Raw genomic sequence first — 23,949 nt, forward strand, 5'->3', positions numbered from 1 at the left:
AGGAGGAAAGGAGTGGGGGAAAGGGGACAACATTATTAGGGTTTACTATATGTCCAACATTGTGTATTGCTGGGGATACAAATACAAAAGGGGAAAGTAGTCCCTGCCTTCAAAGAGTTTATGCTCTAATTGGGTTTGGAAATATACATGGGAGGTGAGAGAAGCAGTAACACAGCTGATCTGATCATGGTTCTAGATCTGGAGAGGGTGTGGGGGTAGACACAAGACAACAGCTCACGTCGGCAAGTGTGGAGACTACTGGGGAAGGAAATGGAGTGGCTGCAGCATGGCCTACAGGTATTAGGTATCTGAGGCAACCAAGTCACCAAGCCAAAAAAAAAAAAAAAAGGTAGACTCATGACAAGAAGAAATGAAGAAAATTACAAGACATTATTGCATTTGATGCTTCAAGGTGAAACAGCACTGCAGACTGAGTACAGAGGCATCCATGGAGTTAAAAAGACCTGAGCACACATAATAGCTATGGGGCAGAGGGAACACCTGATGGTTCCCCACTCTCAAAAAAGGAAACTGAGGAACAATAAGAGACAGAATCAGTAGTGTTTACACCCTTTGCTCCTCAAATCTCTGGTCTGTTTAAACATATGAAGTAAAGAAACACATAAAAGACCACAAAGGTTGAGAGTTTTTTGCAAAAGAAACAGGAAGAGACAAATATATACAGAGAAAAGGAAAAAAAACAGTAATACACTGTAAAAAATGAAAATATGATTCTCTGTCTCTTCTGGTTCCCAGTTCCAGTCTTGTTGTGGGAGGGAGGAGAGCTGGTATCTGTAGTTGTGTTTGTTTTCTGTCTACTCTTGGTTTTAAAGATTCCCGTCATGGTCAAGGATTGAGATGGGACAAAGGTTGTAACTAGGACAAGACTCACTCCATCTAGAAGCAAAACAGTTTTAAGGAGGCCTTTAAGCACCAATGTGTCCAAATTCAAGGTGAAATGCTGCTCCTTCTCTGGAGAAGTCACCATGGAAGATACTGATGTCCTCACTCTCTGGGGAGGTTGATGAATGATTACAATAATAGTTTAGCTAACTTCTGCTCCCCTGGAGAGAATTTAAAACTCAAAATTTTTAAAAACAAAGGTCAAAAATTGCTTCTGCATGCAATTGGAAAAAATATATATATATCAATTTTCACTTAAAAAAAGGAAAAAACAATAAATTGATTAAAGCTGGTTGCTGTGAAATTCTAACTTTGGCCCTCAATAAGAAATATGAGAAGCAGAGATGAGGAACCATGGCATAGAACACCACAGGCAATGTTAATTTTTTAGATGTTTGGCTCGTTTTGTTCTAACCTTTTTTATCTGTCCTATAAGGGATGTGCTCTGAAATAAAAACATATCAATAAAAATATTTTTTAAAAAGAGAAAAAAACAACTTGCGTTTCCCTGAATACAACATAAACACGTAGCCAAGCCCCGGTCTTTGTCTCCCTCAGAGAGCTTTCCAGCAGAGGGAGAGGTGTCCTTGAGAGCTTTCATTCCAGGTAAATTGGAACAAGTGATATTTAGACACTAGTTATAAGTTAAAAAGCCAAACACTGTGGACAGCTCAGCTGTCACGTTAACCAGCATTTATTATGTATCTACCATGTGCCAGGCACTGGCATACACCGGATACAAAAAAAGGCCAAAAACAAAATATCAAACAGCCCCTGCTCTCAAGGAGCTCAAAGTTGGAGGTGGGGGGGGACAGGAGCTCCCCTTTAAGGAGAACATGCAAATAAGCATATATAAATAAGACAAGATAAACTGAGGGTAGTCCCAAAGGAAGGCACAAAAATTAAGGACTGGGAAAGGCTTCTTAGAAAAGTGAGATTTAGCTGAAATTTGAAGGAAGCCAAAGAAGATAGGAGGAGCCTTCTAGGGATGGGGGACAGCCTGTGAAAATGTCTGAGACTGAATCAAAGAGTATATGAAGGGGAGAGAGGCATGAGAAGGCTGGAAAGGGTTAAAGGCAAACAAAGGCCTTCATATTTGACCCAAGAGGGATCTGAGATGCATTTAAAAGGAGGCCTGCCAGGTCTCCATCTCTTTCACTGCACTCCTCTGGGCTGGAACAAATGAAATATTTGTAAAGTACTTAGCACAATGCCAGGCATGAGGGAGGAACTCACAAACACCTTGGGAGCACCCTGTGCCCCTGGGACTGCTTCCTTGGACTAGAATGTGGAGGGCACCTGGATGGTGCGGTGGGCAGAGATGGGCCTACAGTCAGGAAGACTCCTCTTTCCAGGTTCAGATCGCCTGGGCAAATCACCTTACCTTGTTTGCCTCCATTTCCTCATCTGTAAAATGAGCTGTTGAAGGAAACAACAAGCCACTCCAGGAGTCAGACACGACTCAAACAACCGAACCAAAAAGGCTCCTCCAATTAAGAAGAGCATCAGACCAGGCATCTCCTCATTTCCCTCCCCTCTGGACTTCTCCATCTTGCCCAAGGGCTTAGTGACCAAATGATAAGACGAACAGGAAGCCAGAGGAGTTTATACACTAGTGGGATGACATGGTCACAACTCCACTTCAGGAAGGTTCATGGGAAATGTTGCATGAACTTTCAGGTGAGGTCACCGTATTATTATTACTATCAATAATAAAAGTAATAATAGCAGCTAACATTTTTAGAGCACCTATTATAGGCCAAGTAAATGGGATAAGCACTTTACAATTATTTTCTCATTTGATCCCCTCAACAATCTTGGAAGATAGGTCCTATTATTATCTCCATTTTATAGATGAGGAAGCTGAGGCAAAACAGAGGTTAAATGACTTGCCCAGGGTCACAAGACAGAAAGTCCCTGAGGCTGGATTTGAACTCAGGTCTTCCTGAGCCACCCAGCTGCCTCCATTTCTCAATCTTGTTCTGCCTTATCTATGAATTTACTCCTAACATCTCCCTAGAATGGCTCCTGAACCCCAAGTCACCTCGCGGAAATCATTCACTTCCTTCAAGGTCAGGCTCAGGCAATCACCTCCTCCATGACGTCTTCCTTCCTCGCCTCTCTCCTAGGCACTTACATTCTAATTATCCTGCTTATTTCTCTGTGTGTCTTATCTCCCCGACTAAGCCATAAGCTCTCAGGGAGAGCTCAAAGTGTACCTTACTTCGTCTCTGCCTCGTCTAAGCATGGCACTGTGTTCCATACAAAGGAGACATAATCACTTCTTCATATTATCTGTAACAACAAGGGCCCTCATCTCTGAGGGCCCTAGACCTTGGGACAGAGTAATACCTGGAAAACTTTTCCAAAGAAAGGCTGTATGGTGCCATGTCATACAGCAAGATTGCTTAGGATCAGTAGGAAATACTTCCTAGAATAAGCATTACCTCAGCTCTGATTTCAGTCTTTTAACCTTTCAGAAAGTAATGCATCAACTGCCCAGACTTCCCTATATAAAGGACTTCCTGAAAGATTTTTTTGAAGTGAGAAAAACTAACAAGGCTCAGGTGATAAATTTAACACTTTAGGAAAATACTTTATATAACAAGGTTCCACTCTACTTACATTATGTATAAGCAGTGTTAAAAATGTATTCTGTTAAGTGAGAAGCAAGCAGTTATGGTAGTTACTCTCAGAGAGGGGTCAAGGAAGAACATCTTTCCCATTTTCATTCAAACAATTGTCAAAATTTCCACTTTTCCATGAAGCTTTGTCTTGACTAATGAGAACAGATGGATGACCTTAGACAGGAAAGGTCATTTGAGGTAGAGAAGGAGAGGGGAGAGAGTAAAGTATTGTAGAAATCTCAGAAACAGAAGAATTATTGAACAATGGAAGGAATAAATTTGGGAAGTAAAAGAGATGGCTGAGGAGTAGCAGGAAGCAACAAAAATAATCTCAGAAACACAGAATTCAATTGAAAACATGTTTGTTAAGGGTACAGATTACGTGCCGAATGTACTCCTGAATGCTGGTGAATACAGCACGATAAAATGGAATGGGCACTGAATTTGGTTAAAGGAAATGGATTCTAATCTCATCTGTCACTACTACCTGTGTGACTTTAAGCAAGTCATTCACCTTCCCTGGCCTCAGTTTCCTTAGCTATAAATTGAAGAGGTGGAACTAGATGACCTCTACTATTTCTTCTGACCCTAAAGGTTTGATTATGCCCCATTCCATGACGTACAGGGCAGTCTCTAACCCCCAAGAAACCTCGATCAAGTGGAAGAAATAAGGATACACACAGCTCATATAGCACTGCTCCATTCATTGCTGCTTCACAATTAACATCAGTGAACATCAGGTAATTTCTACCATCCCATCTCAAACCCCTATTATCACACTATGGAGGTAAAAACCAATTTCAAGGAAGAACAAAACTAGCATGAAAGCTCTCTAACTTCCTATTAACATTGTTTCCCTAATGCTGTGTCTTCTTACAGCTGATTAATGCACTGGATATGACATCTGTAAGGAAAAATACCAGGATACAAAATAAAAGAGAATTAGACTTTTAGAGTGAGGACTTTCTGGGACCAGTAGTTCAACTCCTATGTTTTAAAGATAAGAAAATCAAAGACATTAAGTAACTTGCGTAGATTGCTTAGATTTTAATGTTTATCTACAATCAACAGAAAAATACTTGAGAGGAGACATCATCAAATTAAAATAAGGAAAAAGAGAAATTTGGCAATTATAATAAGGATAAATAACAGGAGGCAGGAAACCCAGTGAGAAAAAATTAGCATTTGTTCTAGTCTGTTCTAAATAGCAGCCAGATGACCAGTCCTAAACTTACAGTTGTAAGGATGGAGAACCACAGATGTCAGAGCACCTTTTAAATGAGAATGGTCATTTGAAATAACTTTCTTAGAATAAACAGTTTTAAATGATATTTCATGGGATTTTCCCCCTAAATGTAGGCCACAGAGATTACTCATCAACCTCATTTATACGGTTTTTTAAAAATCACTTTCCATTGGTTTATTTAATAGATGTAATAGAACACAACAGAAAATTCATTAGCAAAATGAGCCTTGGGCAGCAAGGTAGGGGCTGGTTTAAACAAAGGGAAATAACACAGGAAAAACTTGGTATTTATTTATCTCTTCTCTCCAACAAGGTGGACAGGAAGCCATCCACAGCCACTTCTGTTGTTTCCCATAAACAGGACATGAAGCACAGTGAGCCTCCCACTAGGCAGGCAGTCTTCCTCTAGAGTTGACAACGCAGAGATGTTAATGAAATGCACAGGCTGTCCACAGCCTCTCTCTCACGACTTGAGCAGCCCATCTTTTTTCTGACGTCATCTTTCCATACCTTCTCCTGCACAACTGCTCATCTATAACATGTCACAGACTAGTGACATCTACAATGCAATTATTTTCCTCCATGAGATCACCAATTTCAATTCTCTGGGGACTGTGATTTTTATATGACTAAAAGCCATATAAAACCACTGATATTAAAAGATGGACTTTTGTTTTAGGGGAAAACTTGGAGTTAATAAAAGAACAGTTCAATCTCCAAAAGGCATTTCAGTTCACCCAACTCTATTCCTTCAATAATTCTGGGTCCAGCGGTCTGCAGTGTATATTTAAGATATATGCACGACAAAGTTCTGTAACTTGTCCACCTACTGTCATGTCACAGTCTGTACAACAAGCATGTTTCATGAACGTGGCTTTTCCAACGTAAACAACTGGCCACATTCAAGTGGTTATGGATCTCATTTAAGAGGCTTTGCAACATCTGGGCCTTGCTGCAGCCAACACAATGTTGTCCACTAAAATACACCTCCATCTCAACCTGGGAAGAACTTACCGTGTACAGAAAATTCCACTTCCATCTGGAATCTGTACTAAATCTCCACACACAAAAAATAATAGCTAAAAAGCAACTAATGTTTAAATTGTGCCTGGCATTGTGTGTAGGAGCCTTATAATCATCATCTCATTAACTTTGGGGGAGAGGTACTATGATTATCTGCATTTTACAGATGAGGAAACTGAGGTAGATTATTCATACTCTTTTTCATTCCACCATTCTCTTCCACAAAACTTTGCAGACAAAATTCTAAGGCACACCTGCATCCCCTTGGCTGCCACACCTCTCAAGTATTTGCTGTCCATGGAGTTTCTTGGATTTTTTGGTCTCCTTGTCACAGCAAGTTATTTCCATCAGTTAAACTTCTTTGGACAATGGCTATCATCTCTCATGCCCATTTTTCTACCTTTTCCTATTTCTTTACTAAACTGATAGTGTCTTCTGGTTTCACTAATAGCAAGAAGAAAAAACTGATACCAGGATTTACGGTACCAGCAGCCTAAGTGATTGTTCAAAGACTATCTTGAAACTTGGTTATTTCTAGGCCTACACTCACCTGGGATAGCCTTCAAGAGCTCTGGGTCACCTCTATGCCACAAATAAGTGCATGGTACTTTACTTCAGTAAATGAGATTATCATAAGAAAAATGCTTTTCAATGAGAATGGAAGTATTCTAAGTAATCATTTTAATATAAATTATATATTAATATTTTCAGATTTACATTTAATCTGTGACATCAAATCTTTTATAACACCAAACTGCAGTAATCAAAAGGTTCTATTTAAATACATTAACACGGCTTCTTTTAAAACGCACACCTGCCATCTAATTAACAACAAATCTAATTAAGGATATCTCAAATTATTCTGTGAACTAATCTGCATCAAAAATACAGCAGATGTGAAAAAAAAAGTGCTGAGTGGGTGGAAGATTCCAAAACAAAAGAGAATTTGGGGGATTGGTATCCAAGGAAAATAATGTAAATAGACTCATATAAACTAATGAAATCAGTGTAATATCACCTGTATTTCCAGGTTTGAAAAGATGCTCTAACTCTGTGCTCTTTTAATACTATACATGAGCTTACCCAAAGATTCATACTTTCCCAGCTCAATCAAGTCCTTTCCTTATTGTTTATCATGTTCTCCAAATGGCAAGTTCCATGGAATGAAACTCATGACAAAAAATACTCTAAACAAAATGAACGTGAATCAAATGAAATACCGTGCTGTAAGAAATGAAGAATACAAAATATTCAGAAAAGTACAGAAAAATTTATAAACTGAATTCAAGTGAAGTAGGCAGAACCAGTTAAAAAAAAAAAAAGGTATGATGACCACCACAATGTAAATGGAAAGAACAAAAAAGCCCAACCTGAACGCCAGGTAATTACAGTGGCCAAGCTGGGCCCCAGAAAAGAGTTTAGAAAACACACTTCGCCTCCTTCTTCACCGAAAGGCTGGGGACTATAGGTGGGGAATATTATATGCAGTCAGAGAGAGGCGATGTTTTGATGGGTTACTCTTTCCTCTTTGGGGGGGGATAGTAGATGGACAGGAAATGATACGGAGATATTTTCAGAAATTAAATTTGATAAGCACAAAGACCACAACTACTGGGGTTAAGAGACTCGGGCAGTAGCAGGGAAAAATTAGGTTTAGAACAGGATTGGACACCTTATGGACCCTCACAAGGTAAGCTTTAAATGGATACCAGAGCAAAAATGAAAGGTCTCCTCATAAACAAATTAGAAAAAGAAAAAAGATATCACCTGTCAGTCTGTGAATAGGAAAAGAGTTGTAAAGCAAGCAAGGGACATTGAGGGTCACAGAGAATATAAAATAGATGATCCTGATTATGTAAAATTAAGACATTTTTGCCCAAATTCAAAATACTCAAACTAGAAGGGACAAAAATCTTTGCAACAAGTTTCTCTAATAAAAGTCTCATTTCCAAAATACATAAAGAACAGATTCAAAGTTATTAATAATAACAGTCATTCAACAACTGATAAATGAACCAAGGATATGAACAGGTAGTTCTTGGGGGAGGTAACTAGTCATATGAAAAAAAAATAATTCTCCAAATCACTAATCTTTCATTGCTGAACTTCATAATCAAAGAGGACCAAAATGACCTCACAATGTCTGGGTCAATGATGCTGTGTGTCCCCCTGCTGCTGACAAGCTCAAAAAAGTTTATCACAAGTCAGCCACAAATAGTCCATGTGAATATTTGGGAAGGAGATATATCTAAATTTGCACATTTCATGTTTCTTTTGAGCTACTGCAATTCTATTTTGCACCTTCTCTGATGCAGGCACGCCATGCAGGATGGTCCTATACCAATGTCTCCCATGTCTTACCATCAATACCAAAGTTCTTCAGAGACATCTTGAGAGTGTCCTTGTATTGCTTCTTCTGACCTCCATGTGTGAACACTTGCCTTGTGTGAGTTCTTCACAAAATGGTCTTTTAGGCAAATGTAAACTTGGCATCCGAATGATGTAGCCAGCCCATCAGAGCTGTGCTCTCCACAGCAGAGTTTGAATGCCTGGCAGTTCAATTTAAGAAAAGACCTCAGTGTCCGCTACCTTCTCTTGCCAAGTGATCTTCAGAATCTTCCCAAGGCAATTCAAATGGAAGTGGTTCCAATATCTGGATGGTACTGGTAGACTGTCCAGGTTCCACAGGCATACAACAATGACAGACCTTCAGTTTGACAGGCAGCCTACTATCTCCTCTCCCAGAGAAGGCTCTTCTTTCAGAATCTCCCAAATGCTGAACTAGCTCTGACAATCTGTGCATCAGCCTCATCATCTATGTGGAAAGTACATGCCAAGAAAAATGAACTTAGCCACAATGTTCAAAGTCTCTCCATTTGCTGTAACAATGGTGAAGAACCTATCTTCTTGGTGCGATCAGGACAAAATAGCAGCAGAGAAGCAATCCATAATCTGTTCCATCTCAGCCTCAGAGGCTGCCATGAGGGCACAGCCATCTGTGAACAAAATGTCATGCACCAACTCTCCCTAATCACTAACAGAGAAATGTAAATTAAAACATCCTAAGGTGCTATCTCACACCAATCAGGGCACCAAAGATGACAAAAAAAAAACAACAAAAAACGTTAAACATGTAGAACCGTAGATGGGCTCAACCATTCTGGAAAGCAATTTGGAATCATGCACAAAGTTCTGAACTGGGCATGCTTTTTGACCCAGAAGATATCAATGCAAGAGGACAAGGTCCTCAGTGTACAAAACTATTTATAGCAGCTGTCTCTGTGGTGAAATAAACAAAACAAATGAAATTAAGGGGATGCCCATCAGTTGGGGCATAGAGGAACAAATGGTGATATAGGAATGCAATGGAAATCTACAGTGCTACGAGAACAGAGAAAAAGACAGTTTCAAAGAAACATGAAAAGATCAGTATGAACTGAGGCTGAGTGAAATGAGCAGAACCACAAGAGTAACTTATACTGAGTAAGTAACTAAATCAATATTATGAAAAAGAACAGTCTGAAAGCCTGAAGAATTCTAATCAGCTAAGCGATGGATCCTGACTCCAGGGGCTGACTGGTGTAGAAGAATGACCCTAACCATATGAGAGGAAAACAAAGGACACAAAATGAAAAAGGATTTGTTTTGCTTGACTGTCCTTATGAAGTACAGGGTTTGGGTTTTTTCTTTTTTCTTCTTCTTCTTTCTTCCTCTTTTCAGTTTGTCAGGGAAGGTGGGAGGGATTAAAAAAATGAATGTTGGATAATTGAAAAAATAAGATAATATAATTTTTACAGAAAGAAATGAAGGTGATGTAAAAAGCTATCTCAATACAAAATTTAACTTAAAATAGACCAAATGCTAAGGCACTCAGGAAACTTTTTTAATGATATAGAAACTGCAAAAAAAAAATTAAACTATAAAACAAACTTGTTAGATAAATAACATATCTCTAAGCATCAATCTGATGACAACGGTGCTCAAAACCCTTCAATATCCCCTTACTTCTGCATTGGGGCCAACTTTGATTTCTTGGAAATCTTCTGCTGATATGATTCATGGATGCAAGACAGCCCAACATATTAATTACTGAACGAAAAACAGAGTGAAAACTTAACTGAGAAATTAAGGTCATGAACAAACTCTGGCTCCACTATTCTTTGCTCTACCATCAGCGGACAGCCTGCTAGGCACTAATGCAGTTTACAGACTCCCTTCCACATCTGTGTCTATGCCAACTGTTTATCATTCTACAGACCTCTGCATTTTTCATTACGTCTCAATGTTTCGCTTTGCATCTCTAAGCTAGCCAAGAAGGCCTCCAAAATAATTACTTCACAGGCAAGTGTCCACACCTGGAGCCACGTGTCCACAGCATCTGAGATCACAGAAAAACTGAATTTCACTGTCTCTCCTTAGCAGATCTCCTATGGGAATAATAAGCATTGCAATCCTATGCTTCTCAATACATTCACCAATAACAATGATGGAACATCTCAAAGCACATATTCCTTAGGTGAGGTAACAGATAACACTTTTCTGGGAAGTGAGAAAAAGTGATCGGCACACATCAGAGACCAGACTTCCTCTGATACAAAAAAAAAAAAGAGGAAAACCAGGAAGCTTTTTATATTGTGCTACAGAAACCCATTTACTCTTGCAAAAAGTGCACTGGATCCTTATATGGGGATTTGCAGCACACGCCCTCCTAAGGCTTCAGCTGTCAAAAATATCCTTTAATAAATCTCATTTGGATACGTATGCTTTCTACATGGGTTTTTACTCCTGTTCCCTCCCCAACCTGGATGCTGAATTATCATAAAATCTCTCATATACAAAAGCAATTGTGGCCAAATATAGAAATTAGATAAGAGAATCTAAACTATTCTTTTCATTTTTAAGGAAAAATTCTATTAATTCTAGGGAAAAAGCATTAATTCCACTGCATAATACACCAGCCAAACTGCTGGCACTTCTCTAATTGTTCAGACTTATGTCACTGCCAGCCTCTAGAGGCACTAGGCACCAGACAAACTGGACTATTTAATGTCCAATACACTTCTACTTTCCAGCCTCCATGCCTTTACTCACACAATCCTCTGTATTTAGCATACTATCCATCCTCAGTCAATCAACAAGCATTTGTGAAGCACCTAATTTGTTCCAGGCACTGTTCTAAGCTCTGGGGACACAAATATAAGCAGAAAAATAAGCAGCCCCTGCCCTCACAGGTTCAAGGTGTAAAAAGACTGGAAAGGTAGAAGGGGAAGATTATGAAGACAGAGAGTTTCCTACCTGACCCTAGAAATGATAAGAAGTCAGGGAAGCTTACTGAATAGGGGATGACACCCTGAATTTTAGGAAGAGTATGTTGACGGATGAGTGGAGGATGGACTAGGGAAGGGAAAGATTTATTTGTGGCAAGCAGACCCATCTATAAGCTGCTGCAATAATCCAGTCATGAGGTAGTGAGGGCCTACACTAGGGGAGTGGTAAAGACAGAGGAGAGAAGAGGTGTATATAAGAGATGTTACAAAGGTAAACTCAACCAAACTTGGCAACAGACTGGATATGGGTGGGGTGGGGTGAGAGAGCTTGAGGAGCTGAGGATGACAGCTAGGTTTCAAATGTGGAAGACTGGGAAGATGGCGGAACTCAACAGCAATAGGTAAGGTAGGAAGAGGGGAGAGTTGGAAGTAAGGAAAAAGTTCAGTTTGGGATATGCTAAGTTTAAGATTTCCATGGGACATCTAGTTTGAGATGTCTGATAGCCAGCTGGACATGTAACAAGTCAATAGAGAGCTTGTGGATGGATAAGCAGGTTTGAAAATGATTAGCACAGGGGTAGCTGGAACTATGGGAGTTGATGAGATCACCAAGTGAAATAGTTCTAGAGAGAGAACAGGGCCAAATACAGAGTTCTAGGGGCTACCCAGAATTATGATCCAGGAGACTGAGAAGGAATGACCAGATAGGTGGAACAACTATGAAAACCCAAAGAGAAGAGAGCTTCAGGAAGAAGAGGCTGCATCGGTGAAGAAGGAGGAAGACTGAGAAAAGGCCATTATATCTGGTAATTAAGAGATCATCAGGAACTTTGGAAAAAGCAGTTTCAGTTGAATATTGAGGTCTAAAACTAGAGGGTAGAATTTATATAAGAATCTAAGGAAAGAAATCAGAAGCATTTACTGTAGATAGCATTCCCACAGAGTTAAGTCACAAAGGGTTAATATGGGATGACAGCTAACTGGGATGGATGGATGAAGGGCTGGAATTTTTTAAGGATAGGGAAAACAGAGACATGTTTATAGGCAGTAGACAGTGGTAGAAACAACCAGAAGACAGAGTTTGAAGATAAGCAAGACAGTGGGGATGCTGGGGGAGTGGGGGAGAAAGAATCTCCTGTAAAGACAAGTTAGAATGGAATCACATACATGCGCAGAATTCTGCTTCAGCGAGGAGAAGGGTGACTTCTTCATGTGAAACAAGAGTGAAGGAGATGGTGGTAAAAGGCATCTGAGCAATGTAAGATGACAGACGGGGGCAAAGAGAGAGGTCCTGGCAAATATCTTCAATTTTTTTTTTTTTTTACTAAAATATGACGCAAGATTTTCAGCTGAGAGGGTGGCAGGAAGGGGAGCCGTGTAAGATTTGAGGAATGAAATGCTTTGGAAGAACTGCTGTGGTGGGTGGGATAATGAGTTCATTAGGGAAGTGTAAAAGGATTGCCTAGTAGAAGTGAGGGCCCAGGTGAGGGAGTTAACCCAATCAACAAGATTTCATGATTTTCACTATTGATTAGAGAGATAGAAAGCAAAACAACTCTGAGGTACCACATCACACCTATCAGATTGGCTAACACGACAAAACAGGAAGATGATAAATGCTGGAGAAGATGTGGGAGAGTTGGAACACTAATTCATTGTTGGTGGAGCTGTGAACTGATCCAACCGTTCTGGAGAGCAATTTGGAACTATGTCCAAAGGGCTACAAAAATGTGCATACCCTTTGACCCAGCAATTTTGCTTCTGGGACTCTATCCCAAAGAGTTCATAAAAATGGGAAAGGGTCCCACATGTACAAAAATATTTATAGCAGCTCTCTTTGTGGTGGCCATAAACTGGAAATCAAGGGGATGCCCATCAATTGGGGAATGGCTCAACAAGTTGTGGTATATGAATGTAATGGAATCCTATTGTGCTATGAGAAATGAACAGGAAGACTTCAGAGAAGCCTGGATGAACTGATGTTGAGTGAAAAGAGCAGAACCAGGAGAACTTTGTGCACAGCAACAACCACTGTGTGAGGAATTTTTCTGGTAGACTTAGTACTTCATTGAAATGCATGGACTTTAAAAATTTCCAGTGGACTCGAGGCAAAACACCTTCCACATCCAGAGAAAGAACTATGGAATTGGATCACAGATAGAAACAGACCATTTTCTTTTGTATTGTGTTTTGTTCTGGTTTTTCCCATTCATTTTAATTCTTCTATGCAACATGCATTTAATAGGAATGTACGTGTAGCACCTACATAAGATTATATGCTCTCTCAGGGAGGGAGTGGAGAGGGAGGGGGTAATGAGGGGGAGGGGGGGAATGAGGGGGAGGGGGTGGAAAAAATCTAAGATATATGGAAGTGATTGTTGAACACCAAAAACAAATAAAATAATTCAATTTTTTAAAAAAAGAGTTCACGATTTTGTTATTTTTAGCTTTTTTCAGCAGTATGTGAATAGTAATAAAGACAACAGACAATGAGAGTAAACCAAGGCTGAGCCTTATCAAGGACAAGATAAGGGGACAAGGGTCTCAAGAAAGAGGACACTGCAGAGTTGACTGGTTCACCAAGAAGTCAGGATGGGAAAGGGAGAATGTAGCTAGTTCAGGGGTGATGGTCTCGAAAAGAAATGAGGAGTCAACGGAGTGGAGGCTAGAGTGTGGATGATAACAGTGTTTGGGGTTTGCAATGGAGAGGGTAAGGCAGAATGACAACAATTTGTCATCAGCTAAGGGAATCTGAGAGTTCACAAATACAGAAGTATATTTGTTAGTAACAGGAAAATCAAGGGCATGGCCATCTCTTCGTGAGGCTGAAGTGAAATGCAGTTAGGATGTTTGAGAAAGTATCAATATGTATGTATGTAGTATGAAGGCAGGATTTAAAGAGAAAAGCAAGTGCTCACATGGAGGTTAGGAAAAGCAACAGGACATTCTCAAAGTCTCTCTGAAGAACTCTGGAATCAATTGCATGACATGGGGGACACTGGCAAAAGACTGCCCAGCGTGGCATGCTCACATCAAAGAAGGTGCCGTGCACTATAAGCAAAGAATTGCAGAAGCTCAAAAGAAATGTAAGATGTCTCAATTTAGACACATCAGCACTCCAGATGGACTATTTGTGCCCGACCTGTGGTGGAGCCTTCCAAGCTCATACTGGTCTGTTCAGTCATAGTCTGACACGCTGTACCTTAATCACAACCTAGTAAAGTCATTTTGGTCCTCTTTGAGAACAAAGGACAACATCCACCGCATGTGAGGCAGGCACTGAATTCACTGAGGAAAGAAAGGAAATACCCTACAGCAGAAAACCGCAACCAGGACTTGACTGGGTGGTAGACATGGAGGTCACACTGCCAGGATGGGTCAGAGGAGCGACCTGAATGCACCTTGGCTTTCCTTAGAAGTGAGCTTTCTAACCTCTATGCTGTGCTGCCTGCCTAATAAGAGCATACAGGGAATCTAAAGACATGAAATAAAAATAATCACTAGTGAACTGATCTCCCCTGAATAGCACTAAACTCCGTCATGCATCCCATCCGAACTAGGGCAACATCCTGCTAGTTGGTCCCCTTGCCTCAAATCTCTCTCCAACCAGCTGTAAAACTGATCTTCCTAATACACAGCCCTGACCATATCATCCACCTATTCAACAATCTCCAGGGGCTCCCTGTTCCCTCCAGGATCAACTATGAAGCCCCCTCTTTGGCTTTTCAAATTCTTCATTACTGGCCCCTTCTTACTTTCCCAGTCTTCTGGTGGCTCCTTCTTCCTACATTCTCTTCAAACCAGTGACACTGGTCAAACTCACACATGACCCTCCATCTCCTGCCATGCCCCCCCTGCCAGAAGTCTCTCTCCCTGCTCTTCTCCTAGCTTCACAGCCTTCTAAGGTATCAGCTGAAGTCCCACTTTCTTCAAGAAACTTTTCCAAGGCCTCCATAAGCTTCACGCCTTCCCTCAGATATTATCCCCAACTGTGTGTGTGCACACAACATGTCTTATTTGTATACAATCATTTCCATATTGTCTCTCCCCTTAGACTGCGGACTCCTTGAGGGCAGGGACTGTTTGTTTCCTCCCTTGGTAGCCACAGTACTTGTCATGGTAGTTGTTTAATGAATTTGAATAAATTTAACAAGATTCAGTTTCCACAGACTGCCAGCACCTCGAAAGAAAATGACTTCAACATCAAAGGAGATAATCCCTAAGAAAAATGACGAGATCTTCGGTATTTCCACATCAATGACCCTTTCTGCTAACATACTGTGAAAGGCAAATGTGAAGTGAAAGATGTCTTGTTTTGCTGTCATACAATTTTGTCCAAAAAAAGTCCCCCCAAAATAAATATTTCATTTGTATTTATACTTTAGTATGCATTTACACATTATTCTGTGACCAATCTAAGAATTAGTACAAGTGTACTTATCACCTAAATTTTGTCAAATACAAGATAACTTTTTTCATCATTTTAATTTCATTTTTCAAAAAAGTTCTGAATGAAAACTTTTGTGCTACTATTTATTATGAAATGTTGGTATCTGTTTTAAAAGTGGGAAGCATCTGAAATGACCTTTTTCCAAGTATAAATCATATTCAACAAACAAGGATTTCCTCTGCTTCTTAGTTGTCTTTTCCACCGCTCCCTGTGTTGTGAATGCTATTACTGGAAGCATATCATTTATTCATATATCTCCCTATCATCTTAGCACAGTACCTTGCATATAGCAAGCTTAAAAAAATATCTGGTGAATTTACAACTATGAAGAAATATTAAAAAGAATATTTTTTTTAAAGTTTAAATGACTAACAAAAAGGGCAAAATGCAGGAAAAAAAAATATCCTGGTTGTCACTTGACAGCAACAACAAAAAAGTTTGTTTTTTTCCTGTCGCAGCAATAAATATGTGCAAACCTTATAAATGGTTTGTTTTGTTGTTAAGTATAGCTTCAGAATTTCTCTGTCATTCGCTATTTCCATGGGAATCACAGTTTTATATTTTTTTCACTAAACAAAATTGTGCTTATTTAACTCACCTAAAGTGTAGCTACTTAGGATTTCTGTTCTACTTTGTCTGTGGCTCATTCCTCTGCAGTGCCCAACAGCAGTCAGCCAGCATGTTTGGACTCCATGTGCCTGGCATCACTTTTCCACTGTGGAGATTTCTTGATGGAAGCATTCTCCCTGATCAACACTGAGAGGACCTAGGGTTTCCAGGAAGAAGTCCAAATGTGAGTCCACGAAATGGATCTTTGAGTGACACGTCATATCCTATCACTTGATAAGGCCTTGACAAGATCACTGACAATTTCTTGTCAATTTTTTGCTTTGCAGTTTCCCAAAAAGTTTTTGGTTGCTTTTTTAAAAATGATTTCCATGCAGCTCCTCCAGATTTATTCAACTGTTCTTCAAAATGTTTGTCTTTCATTACTACTCTTATTTGAAGACCCATAAACATCCCTTTTTTGATTTTAGGTGCGCTAATTTTTGGAAATTTATTTTTCAGACAAATAAAAATCTCATTTAGACATTTTGATCCATCATCTTGACATTTTTTTTCTCAAATCAAGTTTAATGCTCAATAATGGTAAGAGAACTCTTCATGACTAAGCAGTGAGTGAAGGGAATAAGTATTGATCCAGCATGTACTATGTACCAGTCACTGTGCTGAGTGCTTTACTAATATCTCATCTGAGCCTCACAGCAAAGCTGTCTTGTAAGAGGTATTATGATCCCTATTTTACAGCTGAGGAAACTGAGGCAGACCAAGGCTATGTGATTTGCCTGGGGTCATACAGCCACTAAGTGACAGAGGCTACATTTAAACTCAGAATCTTGACTCCCAGTCCAGTGCTCCATCCCTCCTGCCACCCAGCTCTCACATTTTTCTGTCCTGAAATCAGTGCTTTCTTTTGAAACCAGTGCTTTTTAATGCAGTGGGGGTTTTTCTGTCAGTCGGTCAACAAACACTTATGCGGTACTTAACTCTGTGCCAAGCCACGCTGTTTCATTCAAAAATAGAGCAGCACTATTTGGCATACCTAAACTGTAATACTAATAAAAGAGCAGTCATTTTCAAATGCCCATGAATATGCCAAGAACACAGAGCTTCTCAAGGAAAAATTTATGTTTTAAACACTTTAGTGCAAGCGATGCCATCCCTTTAGTCTAACGAATAAAATTTCAGTTGGATTTTCTTAAATATTAAGTTGACAGTCCATTTAGCTGCTTGAGTTAAAAAGGAACTATGGACAGAAAGGTTACTTCAAAGAGGATCATTACCTTACATGTATCTCTTTTAGTACACCGAGTGTCATCATTACAATCCAAATAATCAGGCTTATATTCTTCATCCAAAATCCAGACAGAGATCATTTTTTACTGTGTAAAACAGATCTTACAGCTAACTGCTGATCTGGATATTATAAAGTATATTAGCAACCAGGCAAAGAGTCTTTTTGCTCTCCCAAATCACAGAAACCTCAAACAATATGTGACAAGATCCCTATATCCAGCTAATTAATATTCTAATACAAGTGAGGGAGTCAAGCATATGTTCATCACCTACCTTAGAATCAAAACAGCACTCACACATTTACTCAACAAGGACTAAAGTTTCACCTCTGAAATATCAAAACTGGCTCACATGAGACTTACCAAAAACCCATTCACATGTGTGATAGTTAGGGGACAATGAGAATTTAAGATATGCCCCAAATCTAAGAATTACAAAGCAATTGAGACAATAATGTCATTGACCAGTGACACCTAGCATACACACAACTGACAGAACCATTGGCCAACGTCTGAGTTTCACTGTATGGCTGAACACAAGGGAACACATACCAATTACACAGCATGAAAGCTAGGACTTCACAAATCAGACAGGGAAAAGCTAACTAATGCCTTCTCACCTCTGCTACCAAACCACACTTCATCAGTCATTCAGAATGAACAATTGGTGCCAAAAGTCACATAACTCAGTAAAAGGGGTGACAAATGGCTACACTTTTAAACATAAAAAAACTACCCCCACATAAAACACCTAGAAATTTTCACAAGACAATGTATGCCAAACACATACATCCCTGAACATTTAAAACTGACTTCCACGAAGAAATGAAAAAGCACTGATTTGGCCCTTCACAAGACTCCAAGGTAGTGATGTCATTCTGGTCCTCTTTGAGAACAAAGGACAACAACCATGAACTACCACCCCCACCTATGATCACGCCTTGCACACAGTAGGTGCTTAATAAATGCCTGACTGATATGCAGCACACAGCATACCCCTTTCATGATTTGCGGATGTAAAAAACAGGCAAAATGGAATAGGCATGGAAAGAGGGCAGTGTGCCTGAGAAGACTCTAAGCACACAAGAACTATCCCAATCAGAAGTTGCTCATACAACCTCGAGTAGTTCTTGAGGATCTCGTGGTTTTGAAGCACGGATTCATTCTGTGTTATATTCCCCAATGAAATAAACTGAGAACCAACTGACACTAGAGCCTAGCAAAAATACATGATGAGTTGAGGTTGTCTGGCAGCCCCCAGAGACTTAGCAATTGCCTTACGGGAAGGCAACCACACCTTTCAAACAGTTTGAAGGAAAATCAGCCTGAGTTGAGGTTTAATCCCTCAAATAGAATTTACAAAATCCACACGATTTTCAAAGAGTGTTAAGACAGAACAAGTCAGGGTTTGGTTTTGCTTTTTCCATTTTTGATGGAAAGTATATAGCCCTGGTTCTGTATCTCCTAGTGCCTGGCACACAGCAGGTGCTTTACTAAATGTCTACTAACTGAGTGTGAGACTGGAAGGTGTCCCAAAGATGAGGCCATCCTTTCATGAAATGATACACAGAGAAAATGGAAGAGTATCTAGCGTTGTAAAGCAACAGTGAGGACTGCAGGGCTCTGGAAGACATGGCAAAGATATCAGGCAAACATACATATGCTCTCACCAGCAAGAAACATCATGCGAAAGCACTATCACCTGATTAATTTACCGAGGAGAATACACTAGAACCACCAGCAGTGGCGGAGGGGAAGAAAGGTTTGTCCAGAGAAAACTCAAAAGGGACACAAATGAGGCTGCCATGGTAATGCGGAGACCTCTCATTAAATGAGACCACTAGACCTTGAGATCCATCAGCCCATTCACAAGTGACTGAATGCCATATCTACAGAGCTCCAAATGTGTTAACTGTGATGTGGGACATCAAGAGTCCAGGGCTCAGAATCTGATGACTTCCTCCCAGCTCCCTGACATTTTAAAACTACGCCACCTGGGAAAGTCCCCTAACCCTTCCGAGCTGTAGAGTGTAGATAAATCAATGTCCTTCCCAGTGTTGGGGTGAAGATCCAATGAAAACCACTGGGTGGTACACAACATCTACGTCTGGACTCATGCAACAAACAAGACACATTTCATCTTTCTTCCATGGCACAGTCCCTTACTTCCACAAAGTTATCATATGCTCCCTAAATCTTCTCTTCTACAGCCTTGAAATTCCCATTTCCTCATGTGACAAAATCTCAAAACTCTTCAACATTCTATGTGTAGGACAAACTGGAATAACCACAACACCATATATGGGAAGTCCAAAAAATCCTCAGAAGTCAAGAGGATGTTACAAATGCCACACTGTGCACAGTAACATAGAAACCAGGACAAACACCGGATTCCAAAGAAATTTAATTTGGTTATAATGAGATTAAGAATTTTTAAAGTACCTTTAAAGATACTACTAGAATGTTTCTTTTGATTCAAATTTACAAATCATTGTAACATACATGTAATTAGGCATGATTCTTTTATGGGACTCTATATATTAAAATAATCAAGAACATTCTTAAACTTCACAATCAAAGACATCCATATTACTACATGCTCTGTGTTCTGAGTTTACAAAACATGAATCATGCAGTAGGATTTTATATATATATATACACACACACACACATATGTATGTGCGTATATATATATATATATAAAACTTTTAATTATGCTATCTGATATTACTAAAGCAACACTAGGAATGTGAATATATGATGAATATATCAGTTGATACCATCAATAATTCTAAGCTTCAAAAATAGCACAAGCAAGCTAGGACATTTGCTGCAACAGTTGTTTTCCTAAAAGTTTTTCAAACTAGTGATTAAAAGTTCATCTTTAAGCCCAAAAAAGGAAATCTATATGGAGTTATCAACTCACAATGTCTTAGTCAAAGGTATGTACGTAAATGGCACATTAACTGTATCACAGTCTCAATATAAACTTTATCATCAAACAAACATAAACCTTTTGGCATTTAAAGCACTTTCCTCTGGCTCCCACCTGCTCTTATAATTCTGTTATCCGTTCATTACTTTCACACACACTACAATGCAGCCACACTGGGCTTCTGGCTGTTCCTTCCACACAACACTCCCTATCTCTGCAGCCCAGCACTTGCTGTCCCCCGGGGTGAAAAAGGGCCCCTTTTTCAACTCCACCTCTTAGAATCCCTGTTTCCTTTAAAATCCACGAGATCCTGTCATGTTCCCCACGAGCATCACTACCTCCTTTCTGCCAAAGCACATTGTATTTTAGAAATACGTATTCAACCAGTTCTCAACATTCTCACATTGGCAATAGAGAACATTCGCAGCTATGCAAAGTAGAGAAAAAAATGAGAGGTCTGATGCAAGTTTACATCCGCAAAAAGGAGAAAAGTATTCATAAAAGTGTTTGTTCATTTGCTCTAAAAAGTATTAAATTAACCGCTCAAGTGCAAAAATGAAGAAACTGAAAAAATGGGAAAGGAAAAGCATCTGTTTTTGGGTAAATGAAATGGTGGTCACCCCCATCTTCTCTTGGGTGCTGGGCCCATGCTGGAGGTCTGAGCAGAGGGAAGGCCCCTCCTAAGCCATGTGCTGTTCATCAGGAAAACAGTTCAACTACAAGAACCAAAAAGGAGATTAGAGATGGCAGATGTTGCCCCTTTCCCTCTATTACCTTGCAGTTTTTCTGATATCCCCTCCCTTCTGGAGTTGCCTCTTCTCTCCCCTGCATTTTATGAGTTATTTCATGATTTCTGTGTTAGGAAATATCCAGACTGTCAGAATTAATGTTTTGTTCTAAAGAAATGTAAGCATAAAAGTGTATTTTCAGCAATCTCTAGTAAAAGACTACAGTTTTTGGTGGTCATGGAAACCTAACCTATTTCCCATAGGTTCAATGTATCAACATTTCCATTTTTTATTTGCCCCTTTTTAGAAACGTTACCCTGCAAACTAAGGACTGACTGTACATGCACATCGTTACTACTGATAGAATATAAGCTTCTTGAGGGTAGGGATTATTTGTTTCTGAATGCCCAGCACCTAGCAATGTACTTAGCACCTACAGATAGGAACAGAGGTAAGTGACCCCACTGGTGCAGGGAACTGTGCCTTGTCAGGAGTACAGAGCCAGGAGGTAGCAGATGTGGGACCCCCTGGCTCTGAGGCTGGCTCCACAGCCACCACCATCACTCTGTATCAACCTTCCTGGCATGCAATTTACACCTTGTCAGATACTGCAGCCTACAGAGAAACTGTCTTATCCCAAGCTTCTCTTCTCCAAGCTAAATATTCCCAGTAGCTCCAATCTGATCCCTCTGGGGTATGTAGTGTTTTCACTATCCCTCATTAACCTCCTCTGGACAAGCTCCAGATACTCAAATTTTATTATACTTTCCAAAACGTAGCATTAAAACTGAATACTTCTGATAGAGTCACCCATGGCAACGTACAGCAAGATCACCTCGCACTGCAAACACTATATCTCTCAAGGCAGACGAATATTCTATTAAGCACTTCTGGCCAGCGTCTCACAGTCTGGGCTCCTACGATGCCCACTAAAACCTCCAGATTTCATTCACTAGAGTTGTTTTCTAGCCATGCCTCCCTTCTCTTTTCTTGTGCAAACTGACTTTTTGAAACCAAATATAATGACAAGAATAAATAAAAATAGTAGTATTTGTACAGTACTTTAAGTTTCGCAAAGCACTTTACCAACATTATCTCATCTTATCCTCACAATAACCCTAAGAGATAGGTGCTACAGTCACCTCTAGTCACCTATAGTCTAGGACTGTCATTTCTATGAAATTTTGCCTTATTAGATTAGATTCAGGACCCTTACTATCATCCAAAACATCAGCATCCTAGCTTCATTTAATCTAAAACTTTGATAAGGATGCCTTCTATGGTTTCATTTAAGTCGCTTCATCAAAATGTTAACCAAAGCAAGGCCAAGGGCAGACTCCTGAGGCACTCTACTAGAGACCATCCTGCAAGCTAATATCAAACCATTAATAATTACTTCTTGGGCCTGTTTTGAAACTACCTAACCCTACTATCATCAGTAATAAAAAATGCTTATCTGAGTGGAGCAAACAGAAAAATGTCATCTACTAGAGAGGAGAAGACTAGCTTAAACAGAAAAGATGTTTGAAAGTCACCATTCTTGCTGAAAGGGGTGGCAGTGAACCAAGTATCAGCAAAGAATCAATAATTTTCCATCAGTACTTCCCAGAGTGAGAATAAGGACTGAGAAAACAGATGGTGGGAATTACCCAAGGCTGAGGATTAGCAGGATGGAAACAGAGAAGGAAAAGATGGCAAGGGAATCAAGTGTGAAATATGGTGAAATATCAAAATAGCCAAAACTGAAGTCAAAACAGGGGCCATTAAATGGATGACAAGGGAAACATCTCCAAGCCTTCCCTCCATCAGGCCTCCCCACAAACAAGTTCCCTTAAGCAAAATCTCTCACTCACACTAGCTGCTCTGCTCTGCCTCAGCTCTCTCTCTTTCTCTGCCCCACCTCACTCTCTCTTAGCTCTGCCCTTCCTGTTCTACACATTCAGCAAGATCCTTCCACCATCAGCTCCAGGTGACTCGAGCTGTGGGTTGGGCCAAAGCTCAAAGCAGGTCACATGAGCCTATTAAGGGGCAGGGAAGATCTTCAAATTCCCTTACCATTACAAGTAGTCACACTAATGAGATCACACAAGCATGATTAAGCCTCTCCCTCACTTGCAGATTGCTTTGTAACCAACCCCGGCAGTCCCATTAAACTTTTTAATCATACTTCACCTAACACTACTATGGGTTAAGTGTTCTACCTGTATTCTATCTCCTCCTCTTCCTATCTCGGCCCTCGCACATGGACCAAGAAACAATTCCAAATCAAAACAGCTCACACCCAGTAAATCGGTACAGATGTCAAAAGCAGTGAAGAATCAATGTTGAAGAGATTACACAAACAGAAGCACATTAACACACTGCTGTTGGGGCTGAAATTGGAGCCACCATTCTACAGAGCAATTTGGAATTCTTTGAATAAAGTGATTAAAATGTCTACACCCTTTGTTTCAGATTCCACTGCTTGGCATGTATAAGGAGATAAGCGAGAAACACAAGCAGCACTTTCTGTAGGAGCAAAGAAATAAAAAAAAAGTAGATGGTCATTGGATGGAGAACAGCTGCATCAACTGTGGCGGATGAATGCAGGGAACTATAACCGTGCTGTACAAACAATGAACGTAACAGTAACAGAAGCATAAAAAGACTGACATGAACTGATGCAAACTGAAGTAAGCAGTCAGAGAAACAACACACGCAAGGACTAAAGCAACACAACTGGAAAGAACTACCCCTCTGCAACGAAAAGCTAATGCTGAAAAATCCCAAAGAACAAGGGTGGTCCCAAAGAGGAGACGGGAGCAGCGGAGGCTCCACAGGGAGGGAACACTGCACAGACTGTCAGATTTTTTTGATGTGTACATCAGTTTTTTATATTTTTTTTCTCTTCTTTCTCTTCAGAACATAAAGGAGT

General features: G+C 39.9%; 1 protein-coding gene across 10 annotated transcripts in view; it reads right to left on the reverse strand.

Annotated features, from left to right (window-relative positions):
- EVI5 (ecotropic viral integration site 5) overlaps window positions 1-23,949 on the reverse strand; it is a 237,682-nt gene that overhangs the window by 183,693 nt on the left and 30,040 nt on the right. For 2 of the 10 annotated variants that reach the window (XM_072649085.1, XM_072649084.1), the window contains exon 2: window positions 16,115-16,282. The exons of the other annotated variants lie outside the window; for them this stretch is intronic. The gene's annotated coding sequence lies outside the window, so the exon portion shown is untranslated. The remainder of the gene's footprint in view (window positions 1-16,114; window positions 16,283-23,949) is intronic. 10 annotated transcript variants of the gene reach the window in all.

This window comes from Notamacropus eugenii, chromosome 2 (assembly GCF_028372415.1).
Source record: "Notamacropus eugenii isolate mMacEug1 chromosome 2, mMacEug1.pri_v2, whole genome shotgun sequence".
NCBI classification, from domain to species: domain Eukaryota; kingdom Metazoa; phylum Chordata; class Mammalia; order Diprotodontia; family Macropodidae; genus Notamacropus; species Notamacropus eugenii.